The following is a 21,353-nucleotide window of genomic DNA, read 5'->3' as shown; positions in this document are numbered from 1 at the left end:
GTGCATGTTCTTTTGCAGTTCAGATGGAAAACTTCACAGCTATTAAATGTTTTTCTTAGCAATCAATCTTCAGCAAAGAAAATACTTTTGTATTTCTGCTGTAACTGAATTTATAGAAATGCTCAACTATCACAAGTAGTTGTGACAGCACTGCACAATATACCATCAATGTTCATTGGCAATCTGGGTAACTCGATGATTATGCTCTTTTTCTCCTGCACCAGACATTTCAGGTTATGGACTGTGAGCAAGAACTACTTTGAAGGGGTGGAGGACAGCACATGATTACAGAAACCAAATATATGTTATTGTAATAATTTTTAATTAGAATGATTAATATCATTGTGGTATTTTATGAAGCCTGCTCTGCCAGAAACAACTCTTTCTATTAACTTGCGTTGATCCTACTGACTCACCAAGGTTAGCAATTTTTCCCGTAGTGCTCAAGTGCAACAAATTCAGATCCTAAATTATTTGTCTCTACTAAACCTATTATTACTGAGAAATGTTGGGAAACTGTGTGGGAACTTACTTTATTTATGTAACATTTTCTGTACAGGTATCATACCAAACCAGTAAAACAGTAGCTCACCGATAGAATGAAACAAAGAAAAAAATTTTGGGGCTCTCCTGCAAGGTTGACCCTCATGTAATATTTCAACTTGGTATAAAATATTTAAATGCTAAATAGTTAAACTGCACAAAATTTGAATTGGAGACAGACTTTGGAAAAAATGTGAATAAGTTTCCATTTGTGAGTCAAAATTATGACACTCACACAGCAAAAGGGGAATATTTATTTGTGTCCCTTTGGCTGTGGATATTTTATTACTTCTAGACACTAACTTGCATTTCTGCCAAAACTTGTGCATGGTCTTCCTCATGAATTTCAGGTCATAGTGCACTACAGTCTGCTGGCAAATGTATAAATACAGCAAGGAGCAAGCAAGCAGAGATTTAAATACAAGAGATAGTTTTCAGACATTCAGAAAAAATCCTAAATTTGCATTTGTGTACAGTCTTAGGCATATGGCTTAAAACCAACCAGCTGATGTGAGCTTTCATCAGGAGAGTCACCTGTTGCAAAACATCTTCATTTTTGTAGCATGCAGATTAAACATCAGCAGAACACTTTTTCAATAAAATGCTGGTGAATCAGCACTGCTATGAAGTGCAGCTGATTGTACTGCATGTCAGCAATGAGAGGCCCTTACGTGAGCAGCAAGTCTCAAACAACAGAATTATAAAATACACTTATTTCAGAACACTGGCTTTCTGTAGCACCTCACAACATGGGATTTCAGATTACTGAAGGCTCACACTGCATATTGCAGTATAAGAAATATGCAGCAGTAATAGTGTGGAACTCTTACTAGGTATCACACTTGTGTGTCTTATGTCCTGATAGGAGAGGATTAATATCTTTTTCTGAAATGCTATTTTCATACCCTAAATACCTATACTGATTGCTTTTACAGAGGCTTTGTCTTTAATTTCCTGTAGTAATGGGTCCCCACTCTAGATGCACACAGTATGGAGGTGTGTTTGCTTTTATCATACTGGAATTTCCTGCTTTTCATCTAACAGTCTTTCACCTTTCTTTTGTGCATAGTGAGAGCAGAAGAAATGAAGCTCCTATTTTCCTTTCACGATGTCATTTGTCATTTTATATGTATTTTTTCAGGCTTGTTATTGGGTTTTTTTTCAAGGTAATCAATCCTAATCTAAAACTCCTCTCTGGCTGTTTTCATTGACTCATTTTTCATTTTCTTTGTCATCCACAAACCTACTTCCAGTCCTGCTATATTATTTTCCAGGTGGAAAAGCAGCAGAAAATACATGCACAAAGACTGTAGCACCAATTTATCTAACATCACTGAGTTTATCTAATGTGCTCCTTTTTCTTGTACTTAAAGATTTTATTCTCTTATGGACCCATTGGAAGATGTATATAGTATTAATGCTCAAATAACACTCAGGGTCTCCCACTGAACCCCAGGTTTCAAACACACAAAAGGAGCCCTTTGCCCAAAAGCTGTGGAGAGGGAAACAAGAGAAAGAGCAACCAATTGATTTATTAACATTGCCAGGCTAAGTTACAGTACACTGCCCATTAGATTCCAACAATGTTCACATATATTCCATATACCTACATGACTAGTGATATAGCTGCATATTTCTGGGATACACTAAGTATAACTAGAAAGCTCAACTCTTAGGATGTTTCTAATTACTACAGATTGAGGTTGTGAAGTTAAAACAATATACTATACTAGATACAAAAATACATTTATATTTTGTTATACATTTATATTTGCTGTAACTGCAAGCTTTACTAGAAAGTACACTGGTGAAAATAATTGAAAAGGACTGGTTTCAGGTCATTAATGCTCAAAATGATGAGCACATAAAACTGATCTTGATGACTTCTGTGATATGTGCTGATATTATAGTGAGAAAGGTTGTCTCTGAATCTGGGGCACTTGATCACTTTCCTTCATCATGTTTCCTACGGGGAAAAAAGCTAACGTGAAACAAAAGGAATGCAGAAAACACAAAAATGACTGAAGGCAAGGAAAGCAATTGATAAGTTAAAAATTCACATCCAATGACGTATGCATGAATTCCAAAGAGGATAAATTAGGAGAAGTAGATAGGGAAGTAAGAAAAGTCTGATTAAAAATTGCAATTTCTAAATTAAGCTACATGGGATAAACACAAAGGAAAAAACCAAGCCCATCAGGATGCTTGGATTCTTATAGCTCCACGTTAAAGCCTTGCTATGCTGCTGCTGTTACAAAAGCGTCAGCACAGTTCCATCCTGTATTTAGTCAAAGTCCTCTCTAAAGGCCAGTTTCAGACAAAGGTAAATGGGTTGGGATCAAATCAAAGCTTTTAGTGATTCGCCTGTCTGCCCAAAGTATGAGCACAGGTGTCATTATGCTAGCAGTGTGGAGATATTCAGACACAGAAATGGAAAGCTAGACTGACTTCTAACAACGTTGTCCTTTATGTCTTTGAATATCTCTCTCTCTCGTTTTTTTTTATTAGAGCTGAATAAATGGTGAGTCTCGGCGTATGAAGCTCATTATATTATAGCATTATGAACAGTATTTCAATGCTTTACTTTTCCTAGTTCAATTTTATAATGGATAAGGACTTTTTAGGACTTTGACATTAATACAGATATTCTTGTCTGCTCAAAACAGTATGTAACATGCAAGACACTTCTATCAATTCATCCATTAAGTTATCATGATTTCAAGTGGTGATGTGGTGGTCTAAAAACAGTTCCTCAAGGGGTGATGAAAAGTTAGTCTTCTATAAAGTTACCTAACATATTAACTAACTCAAATAGTGTTCACAACTCAAAATAATTGCTTTGAAGAGGCAGCTACTGTTTAAGCCCAGGCTGCCAAAGGACGGCCAAAAAACTAGTTACATTGCTGGATAAAACAGAATAATATAATGCTACTCTAATACAGATACACTCATGTATAATTTCATAAGGTGATACATGATCCGTTCAACTTAGAAACAGTACTTTAACTATGCCATCCATAAGACAATTTAACAAATAGCAAAAAATAAGCAGATATATTCATTGTACCTGTTTCACAAACAGTATGTAGTTCATACCTTACATAGAAATTTCTCTGTGTACATAGAAGTTTCTCTACTTCGTCAACATAAACCATCTTTGAATATTGACCTCTGCATCCTTCCTCTCCATCCAAACTTACAACAACTTACATACAGTTTTCTGTTTCCCAGTGAAGTGGCAGGGGTCTTGGCTACGGGAGGTGAAGCAGCACTTCTCACACAGCAAGTCCAAGTCCATGGGAAGACAAGAGATATCACAAAGCCATGTGATAACAGCAAGCACAGCCATGGGATTTAGTGATCCAGTCTGTCACTGTAATGAACTCAATGAAAGAGCTTTCCTGTGTTTTTTTCAGTTCTCACAGGTCCTTACCCTCCTCTAGCATCAGGTGGATGCTGCAGAAGGTACTACCTGGTCTCCTTGCTAGTGCTTGTTGGCGAGAGTATTGCTCTGTTCTGTGGGAGTCCTGGAGCAGGAGGTAGACTGGCAGGCCTCTCCAGTTCCTAGCCTAAAATTGCAGGCGTGCTTGTCATCTCAGATGTCTTCAACCACATGTTGGAGGGTTTATTCATCAGTGACAAGCTGTACTGGAGTCTCAAGTTACTACTCCTGTCCTGACCATACGGGGGGCTTGCCTAGACTCATTTTGTGTGTGTCTCTCCTCTACAAGGGCCACAAACTGGATGCAGCAATCTCGATGCCTTCCAACATGAAATGACACCCAACATGCAGGTTGTATAGAGATGGGATTGGTTCATGCTTCACTGAAAAAAGAATATACCAAAAAACTTTGGTTGTGATTTTTCCTATGAAAAACACAGGAGGAGAAGGAAGCTACTATGCTACTAGAAAGCTATGATCTGATTGCCATTACTGAAACTTGGTGGGATTAATCCCATGACTGGAGTGTGGCTATTGATGGCTACAGGCTGTTCAGAAGAGACAGACTGGGAAGGAGGGGTGGAAGCATTGCCCTCCATGTCAGGAAACAGATAGAGTGTGAAGAGCTGTCTTTGAAGAGTAGCCACAAACTGGTTGAAAGCTTGTAATTCAGAATAAAAGACCAAGGCAGCAAAAGGAACCTTGTGGTTGGTGTATATTACAGGCCATCTGATCAAGGAAAGCCTACTGAGGAAGCCTTTTTCTTCCAGCAACAGGAGGTTTCGCACTTACAAGCTCTCGTCATACTGGGTTACTTCAACCAGTCTAACATATGCTAGAAAAGCAGCACGGCAAGCTGTAGGCAATCCAGGGGACTCCTAGAGTGCATTGAAGATAATTTCTTAATCTAGGTAATAGACACCCTTACCCAAGGGGGAGCAATACTGGACCTCATGATCAGTAATGCAAGTGAACTCATTGGTGACATCAAGATCACAGGCAGTCTGGGCTGCAGCGATCACACACTGGTGGAGTTCAAGGTCCTGAGGGATATGGGATAGGCAAGGAGTATAGTCAGGACCCTAAATTTCAGGAAAGCAGACTTCCAGCTCTTCAAGGAGTTTGTCAGTATGAACCCTATGGGACACAATCCTCAGGGGCAAGGGAGCAGAACAGAGCTGGCAAATATTTAAGAATACTTTCCATAAAGCACAAGACTGTTCAGTCCCCAGGTGTAGGAAATTGGGTGGGGAAGGAAAGCAACCAGTGTGACTGAGTCAAAATCTGCTGGTCAAACTCAAGAACAAGAGGGAACTGCACAGACAGTGCAAGCAGGGACAGGGAACCTAGGAAGAGTACAGGGACGCTGTCCGGTTGTGTAGGGATGGGGTCAGGAAGGCCAAGGCACAGCTGGAGCTGGACTAGCCAAGGGAAGTGAAGACTAACAAGAAGGGCTTCTACAGGTATGTCAACTAGAAAAGGAAGGTTAAAGAAAGCCTACCCCCGCTGATGAATGAAAATGGTGGCCTTGTAGCAACAGACAAGCAGAAGGCTGAGGTATTCAACAACATTTTTGTCTCAGTCTTCACTGACAACTGCTCTCCTCATCCCTCCTGGGTCATAGGACAACAAGAGGGCCAGAGAAGCATAGCCCCTCCCACTGTAGGGAAGAATCAGGTTCAAAACCACCTGACGAACCCGGACATAGGTAAGTCTATGGACTTGATGAGATGCATCCCTGAGTCCTGAAGGAATTGGCTGATGCAGTGACCAAGACATTCTCCATGATATTTGAAAAGTCATGGCAATCAAGACAAGTCTCTGCTGACTGGAAGAAGGGTAACATTGTGCGCAGTTTTTAGAAGGGTAGAAAGGATGACCCTGGGAACTAGCAACCTGTCAGCCTCACTTCTGTGCCTGAGAAGGTCATGGAATAGATCCTCCTAGAACATATGCTAAAGCACATGGAGGATGGGGAGGTGATTAGTGGCAGTGAGCATGGCTTCACCAGGGGCAAGTTCTGCCTGACCAACCTGTCAGCTTTCTATGGTGAGATAATGACATCAGTGGACATGGGAAAACCAATGGGTGTAATCTACATGGACTTCTGTAAAGCCTTTGACACAGTCCCTCACAACATCCTTCTCTCTAAATGGGAGAGACATAATATCATCCAGAGGGACTTGGACAAGCTGGAGAAGTGAACCTGTCTGAACATCATGATGTTCAACCAGGCCAACTGCAAAGTCGTATACCTGGATAAGGGCAATCTGAAATTTCAATACAGAATGAGGGATGATATGATTGTGAGCAGCCCTGCAGAGAAGGAGTTGGGGGTGTTGATTGATGAGAAGCTTGACACGAGCTGGCAATCTGTGCTCACAGCCCAGAAGGCCAACTGTAACCTGGGCTGCTTCAAAAGAAGCGTGGCCAGCAGGTCAAGGGACGCGATTCTGCCCCTCTACTCCGCTCTTGTGAGACACCACTTGGAGTATCCAGGTTCTTGTAGATACTCCAGCATGTGTCCAGTTTTGGAATGCTCAATATAAGAAAGATTTGGAGCTGTTGGAACAGGTCCAGAGGAGGGCTACAAAGATGATCAGAGGGGCTGGACAACCTCTGCTATGAGGACAGGCTGAGAGAGTTGGGGTTGTTGAGCCTGGAGAAGAGAAGGCTCCAAGGAGACCTTATAGCAACCTTCCAGTACCCAAAGGGAGCCTACAAGAAAGCTGGGGAGAGATGTTTTACAAAGACTTGTAGTGATCAGACTGGGGTCAAAGGGTATGAACTGGAGAGGGGCAGATTTAGACTAGACATTAGGAAGAAATTTTTCATGATTAGGATGGTGAAACAATGGAACAGCTTGTCCAGGGAAGTTGTGGATGCCTCCTCCTGGAAGTGTTCAAGGCCAGGCTGGAGGGGGCCTTGAGCAGCCTGATGTAGTGGGAGGTGTCCCTGTCCATGACAGGTGAGCTGGAGCTAGATGTTCTTTAAGATCCCTTCCAAGCACACCATTCTACGATTTCATGATTATCTGTAATTTCTTTTAGTGACTTGCTAAACATTGATTAAATGTCAGGTACAAGGTTTGGCTGGTGTTTTTTTGAACAAAAGAGTATGACAATGGTAAATGCTGTGAACATATCCATTAGAAATTAATATTCCATTGCTTCTTCGCTCTCCTCCATTTCATTTGTTTTGCCATTAAGTCAAATATCTACTCTTTCATTTCAAGTTATAAGGGACTTTTTAGGCAAAAGTGCAAAAACCCTACAAGTATCTGATGAAGATTTACAGAGGGAATGCTTTTAACAAACATAATGCCTCTACATTATCAAATTATCTAGCATAACAGGAACTGCGCAACAGACTCAAGTTATTGGTTCCGAAGACCCTGCATCTTTGCTGTACACAGTCTTCTAGATTTTGCTTCAGAATGTGTTTAGTTAGTATGGTCATTGTGACTGAACATCCCCTCTCCATGCATGTGACCAAGCAGTCCAAACTAGTACTAACAGGTTGAAATCTTCATATCTGCAGAATGATTAGAAATGCATCAGGATGCATATCTGGAGCAGAATTTGTTTAGTTTCCCCAGAACAGACTTGTTCCCAGACACCAGAAGAGCTGCACAGAGCAAAGCAACCTGCAATTTGAAGAGACAGCTAGGGAATTTACTATAAAACTGCACTGCTGCTTTAAGAAAAAAAAAATTAAATTCAACCAGATACTCTCCTGCCTAGCATGAAAAATACTTGAAAATGTTCCAGCTTTAAAAATTGAGTAATCACATTGTTTGGAGTTGTACATTGCTGTTGGTGACAAGGCTAATGCATGCTCAAGGGCCTGCAAGATCATGCTGTAATATCTTCCTACATTTAGTAGGATCATACAAGATGTTTATTCACTCTGCCATAGGATGTTTTCATTGACAGCATTGGGGTTTTGATGTAGGCATGTTAACATCATGTCTACTGTACTGCAGCAATATCTGAAATATTGTTAAGGAAGCATCAGATTCACAATTAAAGAAGAGAGAATACCAAGAAATATATGTAAATTTGGAATATCCTCAAGCATTTAAGCCTGAAAGTATAGGTAACTAATCCAGTGAATCAATAGAACAAAGATGCAATACTACTCAGAACTGTTTTCCATTTATATGAGTGATACACGCAGCTGCTTCTGTAGCTTCCACTATAAAAACAAAACACTGCCATATTTTAAAGTAACAGCACAAGATAATATAGCTGTACAGGCACAGAATAGCTTTCTACAGTGTTTCAAGCTATTTCTGTAATATTTCCATAAGCGATTAAGAGCTGTCTCCTACACCACTCCAGTCAATGAGAAATTAGCATTCAACTAGGATTAGGAACAGAGGCCTTGAATCAAAGCTCTTAGGAATTTGCAAATCTCATTGAGGTCAGTATAAAGCAGGCTTACACTCCAGTGCTTTGCTGAGAGGAGAAAAAATGCACTTTATTTTTACGTTTTGCCTGTTTGTCTAAGTAAACAAAAAGGGCAGTGGAAGCTGATTTTTAATTTTTGCCATTGCAGCTCTGAAACAGAATGTCTCAGCTGGAAAGACATGGAAATTTGCCTGTGGCAAGACACCACCACAAGTGAGAAAACAAGACAGCATTTATCTTCCCAAGAAGTTAATACTCTGCTTTTGGTGGCAAGTAGACATGAATTGACTCCAAGTCTCTATGTTGTCCAATTTATATAGCCAGGCTATTTAAATATACCAGTAGAATAAAGATTTTTATACAAAAATAAAGAAATCCTTCTAACTTGTGAAGTTTTCCTCACACAGATCTTGATAAATGCTGACATGTCAGTCTATCCAATGTAACAGAATAGTGACAAAATGGTAAAATGGCATTATGAATGTGAAAAATTTCTAGCAGAGAACAGAGACTGTTCAGTTTGTTCAGAGAGAAAAAAAAAACAACCACCTTTTCAGCAATTGTGCACAGATACCAATCCCTGATTCTTGTAAGTGAAAAGTCAACGTCATTATAAAGATTAAGACTGAAGTTTCATTCTGTACGTTACAACGCACAAATATTTTGAGTGGTAGTGCAATGATATGTGATAATGTGATAACTTATCATACCTGCCTTGCGCTGTGCAGTGATCTTTGTATCTACCATAAATCCATTCCACATCTTTGCTTGATAAGGGTCTTCCCTCACTGATAGCCTTAGACCCAGAATAAGAGTGCTTATGCTTTGTTCTGTGGCTTACAATGGAGTCATGAGATAGGCTATACCAGATTTATTATATTTTCCTTTAACAACAAAATATTGAAGTATATCATAGAATATCATAGGAATGATATTGCCACATCACTTTGGTTTGAGTTGGTTTCCACTTAGAATCTCGTGCACTCAATCTTTAGAGAATGAAGGTCTTATCAAGAAACTAAATCAAAATCTGATTCCCAGGATACACTTTCAACAGAAGATAATGCACTCCTGATCAGGTACAAGACACCTTTTAAGCTTTGTTAGGAATGTAACAAATGAGATTGTATACAATTAATGAACTTTGAAGAAGTTTACTGCTTCTGGAGTCACTAAGTGACTGTGATTTTACTAATTGCAGAACATCAAATGCTTAGTACTACTTAAACATTTACCTGCTGTGTTAAAACCTGTATACACAACCTAAGAAAAAGGTCAAGATTCATTGAAGAAGACATCAGTGGTAGGTTGTTTCCATTAAGAAAATAATATATTACACAACTTTGAGAGAGGAATAGATTGTTTTTCTAAATAGGAAGTAAGGGCAACAGCAAGAAAAAAAACAAATAAAACGGGATTTTGTCAAAAAGGGAGAGATTGAAAGACAGAGGTGCTTGTTTTCTTCTGTCTTTTAATTGAATCTGTTTATACATTTGTATATATAAAATAATATTAGTTAAAACTTGCTCTTACTTGCTATGAAAAGGTTGTTTGGGATTTTCTGAAACTGTCTGTTCCATGTGCAGGCAAATTTCCTGATCAGTAGATATCAGCAAGGCCATCTTGATCACACAAATCCTAAAATAACTATCTCTGACAAGGGAACTGTTATATCTCTCCTAAAAAAAAAAATCAGATACACAAACATTTAAAAGCATTTTGCATGCCTTCTGCCCAAGTTATCTTAGGGTATAGAGAACAATACTTTTGAGGGAATCTGATCTATGCATAAGGTATCCTATTTCTAGTTAAAATATCACCAGAATAAACAAGGATTGAAAAATGCTGATGATTTCTGATGTAAATCAGTAGAGTAGACTGCAGAATTACATGAGTAGGAATAATTACATTGCACAGAGACAAAGCAAAGACTAGGATCAGAACTCAATACTTAATTTCTCTTTACTCTATGTGAGAGGCTTTCATTCATATTTTCCATTTTGGCACAAGGAATTCTTTCCAACCACAATTCCAACACATTTCAGTGAAAAAGTAAATATATTCCAAGCCTCTTCAACCAATCTGCTGCAAAAAGCACAGAGTATTGCCCCATGACAGAACTCAACAGTAAAAATCTCATTCTCCTGTCCATTAACCATTTCCTAGGGTGGTGATGAAACTAGCTCCCCAGGAAAATCTGTTGTAATACTTGGCTTCCCAAATCTCAATTTTACTCAGCAAGTAAAGAGAAATGAAATCCTTTAAACATACATGCAAAATTCTGCTTTTTTCTGTTAACAAATCAGGAACCAATTCCCTCAAAAGACAGAGAATCTAACACTGAGGGAACTGATTCCCTCAAACAAAGACAGAGGACCCAAACCCTCCTCTTGTGACCCAAATAAAATCCTGCAGCACTTCCCAAGCCCTGCTCCAGCTTCATCTCAATACTGTTAAATCTTCTGCCAAAGCATGTAATTTCTATGTAGCCTTCATTTCCAATAAGTTTAAAATGAAAGCGTATCATCTAGGCAGTATTAAAGGTGGTTTTGGCAGGATCTTGGCCCCTCCCTATGAGGTGCAGAATCTGGACAGTTTTCTCAGTGCCTGCCTTCCTTCCTCTCTCCTCCATGACTTCTAGCTCCTTTTGGGCAGAAACACCCATCCTTAAAGCTAATTTTTCTCGTTGGCACTCTTACCAGGGATCCGACTGCCCACTGGCTCAAAAAAACAAATGTCAAAATCCACATGGTTTACCTAGTAATGCACTCAGAACAATAACTTACAGGGGCCATTCTCAGATATGTGTAACTGCCGATCCACATAGTGAAGTTTTCTACTTTTTTAAGTTAATAGAAACTCCCATGTTTGCAGAGAAGGACAAAAGTGGCTTCTTGTGTAATAACAGGCATAGAAATTCATGGGGCCATCCTCCAAGGGATTTATATTTATCCATATCTCCTTTTAAATGTCAACATATTTCAAGTGAAATAGACAGGTGTTGAATTTCTTGAGAGGATGACTATTTTATTTAACTTTCAAGTATATCAATTCATCCACCAACAACTGTATAGTCTGACTTTACTTCTTTGTTTGCCCTAAACATTTTGGCTGATGGCTGCCCATTTTTGTCCTTGTTTTGCAGCACTGGCAATAAATGGTGGATGGGGTGCAGCAGCAGGCACTCTCCAAAGACGGATCTTAGGATATTGCCCGAGAGCCTTGTCTGTGGTGCCAGATTCATTGGGAAGCGAGGTGCAAGGGGCAGGTACTGCCCCCCCTCACCTGGCCGAGCCCCTGGTCCTGAGCCAGCTGCTGTAGGGTAGGAGATGCAGCCGTGGGTGCTGCCAACGTCCTCCTTGCACCTGCCTGACTGCCTTGGCCAGACCCTTCTGAAGGAGCTTCTGCACACATATGGCAAGACCAGCCCCCCACATGCTCATGGGGCATAGACTGGCCTTGTAAAAGAACAAGCAAGGTGCCATGTGGCATGCACCCATCACTTCAATGGGACCAGTCTGGACTATGTGTCCTGGAAGAAGCTGCTGCCATGACCATGTTTTCTTGAGGAACTGCTGGGTACCCAATGATGTGGTGACTTTCTTTTTCCCTTCTCTTTCTCCTTCTCTCATCGCTTTCTCTCTCTATATATATATATATCATTTACCTTACTGTGTTGTCTTGACTGGAATCGGTGTGTGTTGGATCAAATCCAAGTGACTTTGGCTGTGTTCAGGGATCAGATTGTGATATCAACAGCTACAAATCTGTTTTCTGCAACTTTGGGAAGTTGCCTGCCCATGTCTCGGCTGTGTGCTCGAATATTTTGCTCTGTTTGTTTTGGTCAAAGCCAGAATAAATTTTGCTTTTGATTTTCACCTTGAGAATGACCTTGTCGGCCTCTGGATCACGACACAGATAAATGAATCACCTTCTTTTGACTGTGCAGGTCAAAAGAAAGCCTGGACACAAGTGTGTAGCTTGTGAACCCAGGACATGACAACAATTTTTCACAAAGTTAATTCTGCATTCTTCATAAGGTCAAATACCTGAATTCTGTCTTCATATGTTTAAACCAAATGAGCTTACAAAGGAAACTGAATATGCCACAATGTAATCCAGCTGGAGGCCAGTGACAAGTGGGGTTCCCCAGGGCTCGGTGCTGGGTCCAGCCCTGTTCAATGTCTTCATCAATGATCTGGATGAAGGCATCGAGTGCACCCTGAGCAAGTTTGCGGACGACACTAAGCTGGGTGGAAGTGTTGATCTGCTGGAGGGTAGGGAGGCTCTGCAAAGGGATCTGAACAGGCTGGACTGCATGAGGTTTAACAAGACCAAATGCTGGGTCCTGCACTTGGGGCACAACAACCCTATGCAGTGCTACAGACTAGGAGAAGTCTGGCTAGAAAGCTGCCTGGAGGAGAGGGACCTGGGGGCGTTGGTTGACAGCCGACTGAATATGAGCCAGCAGTGTGCCCAGGTGGCCAAGAAGGCCAATGGCATCTTGGCCTGTATCAGAAACGGCGTGACCAGCAGGTCCAGGGAGGTTATTCTCCCTCTGTACTCGGCACTGATGAGACCGCTCCTCGAATCCTGTGTTCATTTCTGGGCCCCTCACCACAAGAAGGATGTTGAGGCTCTGGAGAGAGTCCAGAGAAGAGCAACAAAGCTGGTGAGGGGGCTGGAGAACAGGCCTTATGAGGAGCGGCTGAGAGAGCTGGGGTTGTTTAGCCTGGAGAAGAGGAGGCTGAGGGGTGACCTCATTGCTCTCTACAACTACCTGAAAGGAGGCTGTAGAGAGGAGGGTGCTGGCTTCTTCTTCTAAGTGACAGGAGACAGGACAAGAGGGAATGGCCTCAAGCTCCACCAGGGGAGGTTTAGGCTAGACGTTAGGAAAAAATTCTTTACAGAAAGGGTCATTGGGCACCGGAACAGGCTGCCCAGGGAGGTGGTTGAGTCACCTTCTCTGGAGGTGCTTAAGGCACAGGTGGATGAGGTGCTGAGGGATATGGTTTAGTGTTTGATGGGAACGGTTGGACTCGATGATCCGGTGGGTCTCTTCCAACCTGGTTATTCTGTGATTCTGTGATTCTGTAAAAATACCCATACCAGTGTTTTAAGCCATAAATATGATATACATCTCTAGATACACTTGTCTGATGGGAACCCTTATCTTTTACCAGAACCATATTATCTGTAACCTCTCAGAAGGCAGATGCTGCCTTAATGTTATGGTATTCAAATCAGTGCTTAGGTCCAGGCATTAAAAAGACTACTAGATATGAATCAGATCTACCTCAACATCCTCTCCATCCAGACAATATCACAGACCAGGAAACTATTACATAGATAAATTAAAATTGTTTTCCACCTCCTCTTCCCCTCCTCCATTATCTCATACCCTACTACCTTTCTTACCTCTTGTTATTTTCACAGGAGTCAACAAATTGCTTTGTAACAATTTTACTATTTCTTCTATTATTTCTTTGTTTCTTTAGCAAGTAGTAAATAGCTGCCTATTATTAAAGTGTTCTATGAAAGCCAATCACAGGCACAGGTTAGAGTTTCATATCTGTGTTAAAATCTGGAGATCTACAACCATGTTATCTCAGTTCTGGAGAAGAGAGCTGTACTGCTCCTTTCTCCCATGTTTTAAGGAAACTATATAGGGCAAGATTGTTCAGCGATGAAACTAAGTAAAGCTAAAACATTTGTCTTAATATTATCAATAGGAAATAATAAGTGTGATGCTTGTACATAAAAAGCTCTGATTTTAAAGGCATTGTCCCAGATTAGCAACTGTGTAAAGAGGCTCATTTTTCAGTCTTGGAACTTTCTTTGCAGTGCTTAGACTTATTACTCATACAGTGACTGCAGGTTGAAATATATAGATATTTAAGTAGGATAAATATTTTAATTTCCTTAATTATGCAAGACACATATCACAGTTGTATGTAAAGACATATTTTTAATAAGCAAAATTTGATTGAAAACTTCTAGCAAATTTTGTGCAGCTTTTAAAAATCAGTATTCTGTTCACCATAGATACTACACATAACTGACTCATGAATCCAGAGGTTCCAAAATAACTTAAGTAACTTTAAAATATAGCAGAAAATGTAGGTCTCACTGTAACATAAAACTGTGCAAAAAGCACTTTAGAATTTTGAACATACTTTATTTTGAGCTATTTCCCCCAATTCTTCATAGATGTTTTACTACAGTTCTTGAACTCAAATTTCTGGAGATGTCTTAGTTCTGTTTCTGTGATATTGCCTATTAGCACTCTGTGGAGACCAGGAAAAAGCAGCACCCTTGTACTTTCTGAAGGCTCCTTTGACTGGATTAAAACGAGCACATGATGAACAGAGGAAAAAAAAAAAGGATGAGGCACAAAGTGAAGGCCTATTTTTAAGCATCCCACCTTGCTTAGAAGACTTAGAAAATGTCAGTGCCTAGTCCACATTTACTGGTGGCTTTATAATGTTTTTCTCCTGTGCTACACAAGGAAGTTATTTACTTATGAGAAATACTGCTCTATGTCAGCTCCAGCCTAAGAGACCAACAACTTACATTGTCCTTGGCAACATTACAGGACCTGCCACTGCATCAAAATGAACTGCTCTTGCATGTCTCCAGCGTATTATGTGCAAATGTGCTTTCCTTTAATGCCGGGCCTATAACCTTTCTTGGCTTTTATTTTTTTCCCTGGAACACACATACTTTTCTTGTACCAAATAGACAGTAACAAGCTTGTTTTCATAGAAAATGAGATCATTACTTTGACAGCTGACAAAGTTCTGGGCTATATTCTCTCTTGGTAATAACTCAAGTACTTTATCTTCTCCTGTTTGCATATAAAAATGATTTATGGTGGCAGGAAGGGTAAGGATAGAAAGTTAACCAAATCTAGCTTCAACCCACTCTTTTGTCTGCTGAGACTCCAGGGACACATCACATGCCTTACGCATTTGTCCTTGAATATCATTTGCTTTTCTAGGAAAGGTAGAATTGGTAGTGGGTAGGTCCCAGCTATGTTTCAATAGTACTGAATTTGTAGACATGTTTAGAGCACAATCAGAACTAAGAAATTTTCTACTTTTGTTTATTTGATACAGCCTGGTATCAGCAGCAAAGGCATCAGGAGATCTTCTAGTATCAAGTGGAACAGGCTCTGTAAAGACAGCGAAAACTTTAGAAAAGGAAAATTGGTGGACCTGGGAGAGCTTACTAGTCCCTCAGTTTCTGCATATCCCTAGTCACTTCCAGATCCAAAGCGTGGGGGAATGGTAGGTCTATATCAGCCCTCCTTATACTCCCATCTTTCCGTACTAGCGCTTTACTATTTTAAATGAAAATACAAGTGTGCATGTTTGGAGAGACATTAAGCAAAATTCAGCTGTGTCCTGAAGCCGGAAGAAACGAGATGTAGTAAAGTCTGGAACACCCACCTGTAATCTACAGATGGAGTTGCATTTCTATTTCCGGTACCCACCTGATTTGCCCTTGCAAGCTAAAGATTTCACCTCTATGTGATGTCTTCTGCAACTTGCCTTTCTTCATCACGCAGTTTGAGAACTGAGCCAGCCGTGAGTGTATGTAAGTATGCAAGTATGTGTTTATACGTTCAGGCATACTTACTGAACTTTGCACAATGGCAAGTAGCCTTGTTAAGACTGCTGGTTACAATTCCAGTGCAAACCCTCTCAGTTTGGAGGAGAGAGGGCTGGTGGTTGGGGTTTTTTTTTTCATTTTTAATGATGTTTTTAGGAAAAGAGTTGTAGCTTTTAAGGATAGCCTATGGCTATGTGCAGTGAACACTAGTGCTTTTTTTTAGCTGTTGAGAATCTAGCTCAGACACAGAGAGTGTTAATGCATGGATACTGCATGTTACACCCAATTTCAGTATGTAATTCTGAATCCATTTCTTCTCTCGTGCTTGATGTGAGCGCATGCACCACCCATGATCTGTGTAGGAGGAACATAATAGTCTGAAAGAGTTTTCAGACAGTTTTTAAAGTTCTGGTATGTATACGCTTACACTAATCCCCAAGATGTGTATGGAAAGAGGAATAAACAATACAGTCAGGTACTTGTAACAGCCAGCAAGCTCGGCAGCGCTTTTCCTGTGTGATTACATTCCTCTAGCATTCTTCTCTGCAGTTTTTAAACAACAGTTAAAGGAAAGATTTCTGGAGCTGGGAGGCTGTTTAAATGAGTGTTTGTTTAGATCTTTGGGGCCATAGTGCTGAAAGCGAATTTGAAGTGTTATGATGTAGTTAAATAAATGCTGTCACAAGAGTATAAGTTGCTTATTATAACTGCTTGTGTTGTGCTCCTTGCAGCTTCCTTTCCGGCTGACATTCTTTTATGTATGTCCTTTCCTAAATACATTTTTGTGTGTGCAAAAGTAGCATATTTTTAATACAGTTTTCCTGCTCTAAACCTTTTTCTTCTGAACAGTTCACCAGTAACTACAGTTAGCAATAGGGATCTGTCAGGGAGATAAACCTCATGCGGAAATACACTTGAACTTTCTGGTGAAAAATAACTGAAGCTGGAACTAGAAGGCTTAAAATAAGATTTGTAATGATTAAAAATGAAAAAGGGCCCATCAGTTTTTTAACAATATTCGTAATAAAGACAGCATTATGAGGGTGAAAACCAAAACACTTAACACTTTAACTGCATGCCTCTCACTGTGAGAGCTGGGAGATGTGCCTCATTCAGTAGCACCTTTCTCTTCTAATGGAGTCTAACCTCTGCATATTGAACTGGATGCACAATGAAAGACAGAAGAATGTTAGTCATGACAATTTTTTCTCTGTTTTGAGGTGACAATGCAGCAGCCATCTCATTTGATGTGCTTTTTCTTTATCATTATAAAACACTAGATGTGATTTTTTTCTCTTTCTTTCTTAAATATATTTAAAATTAACATGATGTATTAAAAAAAAAAATGTATCTTTGATTCCTGAACCAACTCCAGTATGAGCACTATATACGGTTGGACAAAGAGGCAAGACTTGAGCCCTCAGTCAGGTAAGTATGGTTTTAAATATGGTATTTAATACCTGCTCAGTATGATGAACTTCACCCTTGGTTTGCTTCCAGAGCTGGCTGCTGGAAATCTCACAAGTCATCAGTAATTATCTTGTTGGATTTGCAGAAGATGGGTGAATGCCAGGCACTTAAAGATGGAAAATGCAGTGCCCATATTTCTGAAATAAAAAAAAAATTAAAAAAAAAATTAAAAGAAGGAAGGAAAAGAAGCAGCCAGAGAGTTTCAAATGTGTCAGCTTAGTTTCAATTTCAGAAAAATTGTAGGGAAAGAAAATAATCAAATGGACTATTTTTAAGCACCTAAACTTAAAAAGAAAAAAGGAACACCAAAGGAAACATGGATTAGTCTGACAAGTCTTTCTTTTGCCAAATCTACTTGCCTTACGTGACATGGAAACATGTGATAGAAGGGAAGAAAAAATATGTCATATCTTGGCTTCTAGTACGGTTTTCAGTGACATATTCATCATCAAATTAAGGGAACCACAAGAGAGTGAGAGAAAAGATAGCTGGAAAACTGTAATCAAACCATAGTTATTCATGAGTCTCTGCCAAAAAGAAAGGTTATCTTGAGCAGACTCTCTGGAGTCTGGTAATATTTAAGATTTCCTTTACTGTTCTAGATGACTGGATAGGATGTTCAAGTTAAATTTGCAGACAGCACAAAAAGGGACTAATGAGGTTAAACTGGGACCAGCCATTCTGCTGAATGCAAGATTTAGAGCTCAAATGTTCTAGGCATATTTATATGAAAAAGTATGATTCAGGGACAAATGAAGAGTTTTACATTTAGGAGAAAATAGATACATAAATATATATAGGAGAATCACAAAATGGTACTATTTGATTATTTTTTACTCATATTCTGTTTGATTTGCAGTCTCGGGTTTGTACTTCATCTCAAGTTTATACATCACCTACAGCTGACTGGGATGCACAGACAAAAGTCAAGCCTGAGCATCATGTGAAATGAGTCTGCTGCTATATGTGGTACTGATATGACAATAGCTCTGGTACTTCTGGTTTTCAGCTTTACTTTTCTAACCAGAAGAGGAGAGACTAATCAGAGATTTGAGGAAGGCGAGCTCTAAGGAAAGATGAATGGCTCTTTAGCCTAAAGAAGAAACCACCAGAGGAGGGACAGAAGTCTTTGAAAATGTAAAAGATAGCTTCAGAAATGCAAGGAACCACATCTTCAAGGTCAGAGGGAGAATGACAAGTAATGAGCTTAAATGGCAAGAGGAGGTACTCCTGAGTGGCACTAAAGAAGGTTTCTAAGGGTAAAAGTTTAAACTAGATGACTGAGAAAGCTGTGGAAACCTCTTTGAAAGACTTGGGTCAGTAGCCTGGCAGGAGTGATGGTGACATAGCTAATCCTCCTTGGGCAGGAGGAGGGACCATAAGCCCCATCACTTCAGGCAGGTCTATTAGAACTGTTAACAACCATTGACCCCAACCTGTCCAGTCCTGAGGGTTTTACCTGCTCTGTGTTCCTCACCTGGAACCCGTGCCCAGGGGTGGGAAGCCAGCTAGTTGTGGGACTCAGAAGGGCAACCCAGCCAGGGATATCAATATTGCAACTTGGGCATTGCTTTTATTCAGCACGCTTCACATTAAACAAGCCCTAAGCTGTTAAAACTTTGTGTATGCTTTTAATGTGTTTTCTCTTTTTTATTTTCCTTACTCGTATTTATTCAGCTGCTTAAATCAAGTTCTTGGGGTTCTTTCATTCTTAAGATAAACAGGACATTGCTTTATGACTTCAACAGCCAAGCTAATAAAAATCCAGTTGGTAGACTTAATTTTTTGAAAGCTTTTATGAACTGAAATAGGAGAGTAGACAGTTTTATACTGATGCACAGTCATTGGTGGTATATGAACATAACCTGTATCCCATCCTAACAGACTATGCTTTATTGTTGCTATTGTCATTTATTGTTTAGCCTAACAGGAAGTGCTGCCAATGTTTGTTTAAAATCAAATTAAATAATTCTGCACTGATCTGAAAGAAAACTGTTTAGAAGAAAACAGTGACATTTGCCATGACAGTAAAGAAATTTAAAGCTATGCTAATAACCTAGCCTAGACTATGCCACTTGCAATGAATCTGATGTTATTTAGTTACATTACTTTATTGCAATACACATGCAGAAACGGTACTGGAGCTTAGCAGAAAGCTCTAAAGTATCATTAAAAACAAAGCTTTGAAGCGTCATTGTGTATATCTATTTGCATTTAAAAGAAGAAAAACATATAGATATTTACCAGGAGCTTAAAATCTAGCAGCTATGTAACTTCTTAGATATACAAAAGTCTAAGCTCAGAAGTAATGTTTCAGGTATGAGAATCCTTCATTCAGCCCACTCTTTATTGCTCTTCCTACATCATGACCAAACCTGGAGGCCATCTACCTTTTGCCTGCATTCCTCAAATTAATTTTCTTTGAAACCCTAATGCTACATCAAAACCTTGCCCCAAACAAGAGAAGTTTAGTGGTGCTGGGGTAGCCTTGGCTGTCCTGCTGTCTGGACAGAACAAGGTCTCAGGTTTTCTGCGTGAGTGGCTTGAATTTAACTTGAGAGGACTGTTCCATCCATAAGGGATTTAGTGAGTGTGAAGTCGTACAGAGTTAGGCAGGAAAAAATTGTCCACCCTACTATAGCCACAACCAATAAAGCCCCTCCCAGTCATAAAACCATTAGCAGCTCCACAGTCTCAAAACCCAGAAGGTTTCATAGCTACAGCAGCGGACAGGAAAGCGTGTTTAATAATATGTGAAATTTGATTTTTCTGGCATTACCATGCACCTTCAACAAATGAGTCCTTTAGCCTGTAGCCAATGTACCTGTGTCTTTTTAGACCTTTGGAGACTGCAAATTTTTAGGGATGGAAACTTCATCTCCTTGAAAAAATGTCTTGTATGGGGTTTTTTTATTATTTAAAAAATAATAATATCGCAAACGTCTTCAGTGCTTTCCCAGTTGTGCACATTTAGAATAGCTAAGTTTTAATTGGCATAGTTCAAAGCAGAATTTAAACCACATTTCACATTTTTGTTCTGGGAAAGGCTGCTCAAGGGTATTGCAGAAAAGTATGCTTAGGTAATTATGATCCTAGTTGTCCCATAGGAAAAACAAGCACTACAGGCCTAGCTGCTGAATGCAAGTAACACTGCAAGACAGACCACTAACTTGTAACAATGGGGAGGGCAATGGGTGCAAGGTTCAGTCTCTAGCAGCCTCTGGTGGCTGTTCAAATATAAATCTGTATTTTTAAGTTAATGGTTATGCAAACATTCTTTATTTTATGTGCTTTGGTTTCATGCATTAGTATGAACAATTCATATGTTATGAAAAAATATGTCTCTGCTTGTTATAGTCTTTAGTTATGTCTGGAAGTCTTTGTTGGATCCGTTTTAATAGAAGACATCACCTCAACACATTGGTTAAGCTAGCAGCATCTAGGCTAGAAATAGTCATAGTAAATGACTAATTACAAAGGCTAATTCAAATGGTTTTGAACATAAAGATTTTTGAGTTGACTATTAGCAGTGTAAGTTATATCAATACACTGCCTTGTAAATGAATAGCCCTGCCTTTTACTTATAGTTTTATTGAATGATACTGTTTCATAATAGTAATAAAACACTATGGGCAGTAGATTCCAAGAGGATTATTTAGCAGCTTTATGTCCCATGTCACTCCTGGAAAATGCAGTAATTTTTGTTGGGCTGTATTTCTTAATCATTACAGCTGTCACCCATTGCAGCTGCTGTAGTTAAAGCTGCAAATCACTATGCATTGCAGCTCCCTGTTTTCACAGACTCATAATTTCCCAGCGTAGTCTCCTTTTGGTAGTCAAATGTTCCATGTCTGGTCTATACACACAGAAGT

General features: G+C 39.6%; 1 long non-coding RNA gene across 1 annotated transcript in view; it reads left to right on the top strand.

Annotated features, from left to right (window-relative positions):
* LOC138729304 (uncharacterized) overlaps window positions 1-12,284 on the top strand; it is a 65,112-nt gene extending 52,828 nt beyond the window's left edge. The window contains exons 5-6 of the long non-coding RNA XR_011338869.1: window positions 8,546-8,666; window positions 11,543-12,284. This is a non-coding gene — a long non-coding RNA (uncharacterized lncRNA). The remainder of the gene's footprint in view (window positions 1-8,545; window positions 8,667-11,542) is intronic.
* Window positions 12,285-21,353: the final 9,069 nt, after the last annotated feature.

Source organism: Phaenicophaeus curvirostris, chromosome 1, assembly GCF_032191515.1.
Source record: "Phaenicophaeus curvirostris isolate KB17595 chromosome 1, BPBGC_Pcur_1.0, whole genome shotgun sequence".
Classification (NCBI taxonomy): Eukaryota; Metazoa; Chordata; class Aves; order Cuculiformes; family Cuculidae; genus Phaenicophaeus; species Phaenicophaeus curvirostris.
The sequence above is the reverse complement of the archived record's forward strand: the minus strand, read 5'-3'. Positions and strand labels throughout refer to the sequence as shown.